The sequence below is a fragment of the Corapipo altera genome, unplaced genomic scaffold (genome assembly GCF_003945725.1).
Source record: "Corapipo altera isolate COAL_440 unplaced genomic scaffold, ASM394572v1 61153, whole genome shotgun sequence".
Taxonomy (NCBI): domain Eukaryota; kingdom Metazoa; phylum Chordata; class Aves; order Passeriformes; family Pipridae; genus Corapipo; species Corapipo altera.
The window spans coordinates 1,777,845-1,779,281 of NW_020884958.1; the positions used below are offsets into that span (position 1 = coordinate 1,777,845).

General features: G+C 47.3%; 1 non-coding gene across 1 annotated transcript; it reads right to left on the minus strand.

The window, feature by feature from the left end:
- Positions 1-887: 887 nt before the first annotated feature.
- On the minus strand, positions 888-1,048 carry LOC113956887. Its single transcript, XR_003531000.1, has one exon. It is a non-coding gene; the product is annotated as a U4 spliceosomal RNA (small nuclear RNA).
- Between the last annotated feature and the right edge of the window lie 389 nt (positions 1,049-1,437).

Genomic DNA, 1,437 nt, shown 5'->3' on the forward strand with positions numbered 1-1,437 from the left:
CTTTCGGCACACTGGGACAGCCTGCTCCTGTATGTTCAAGACTTCCTTCTTGAAGCATGTCCATCCCTCCTGGACCCCTTTGTTTTCAAGGGTTGTTTCCCAGGGTACACTCTGAACTAGTCTTCTGAACAGGCCGAAATCTGCCCTCCGGAAGTCCAGCTTAGAGGTTTTATTGATGGCCCTCCTTGCATCCCTGAGTTTTGAAAACTCTATTATTTCATGGTCACTGTGCCCCAGATGGACTCCGACCACCATATCTCCCACCAGCCCCTCTCTGTTTGTAAACAGCAGGTTTAGCAGGGCCCCACTCCTGGTAGGCTCATTTACCAGCTGGAGCAAGAAATTATCCTCCATACATTCTAGGAATATCCTAGACTGCCTCTTCTCCGCTGTGTGGAGTTCCCAGTACACATCCAGTAGGCTGAACTCACCCACGAGAACAAGAGTTGGAAATTTTGAGGCATCTGCCAGCTGCTTGTAGAATAATTTATCATCATCCTGGTTGGGTGGTCTGTAACAGACTCCCACCAGAATGTCAGCCTTATTGGCCTCCCCCCTGATTTTGATCCGCAGGCACTCAACCTTATTGTTACTGACTTCAAGTTCCACAGAGTCAAGAGACTCTCTGACATATAGAGCCACTCCTCCACCTCTGCTACCTTGCCTGTCCCTTCTCAAGAGCCTGTAGCCATCCATGGCAGCACTCCAGTCATGTGAGTCATCCCACCACATTTTCATGATACTGACTACAGCACAGCTTTCCTGCTGCACGATGGCTTCCAACTCCTGTTGTTTGTTACCCACACTGCGTGTATTGGTGTACAGGCACTTCAGCTGGGCTGCTGATTTCACTCTTAACTCAGGCTTTCCACCCTTAAGCTTGAAACCCCTTAAGGGTTTCAAGCCCTTCCCCCTTCAAACCTAGTTTAAAGCCCTTACCGACTATATTTCAAGTCACCATGGTGAGGTATTGGGAAAAGTTTTCAACTACCAATAATCGCGCCTCAGATTAACCTCATGGGCTATGATACTGCCACTGCACAAAGGTCATATCACCCTCCGTATTAGTGACCAGCTAGAGTGCAGGGAGCTCTGCCTGGGGATGGATGAGGAGCTGACCAAGAGCAAATGGATCAAGAATAAAGGGAAGTCAGACACAGACGGCTTTATTGGACTCTGTTACAGGCTACCCCACCAGAAGGGAGGAAAGGCTTTGAGCAACCTGGTCTAGTGGAAGGTGTCCTGGCCCAGGGAAGGGGGGTTGTAACTAGATAACCTTTTTGGTCCCTTCCAACCCAAACTATTCTATGATTCTATGAAATCTTTAAAACTCAATCCTTCTGCTAAGGTTTAGAAAGGTGCAGAAAAAAAATAAATGAATACAACCGTTAATTTTGTTTCTAGGGTTTGCTATAAAACAAAGTTCTCTTCTAGAAA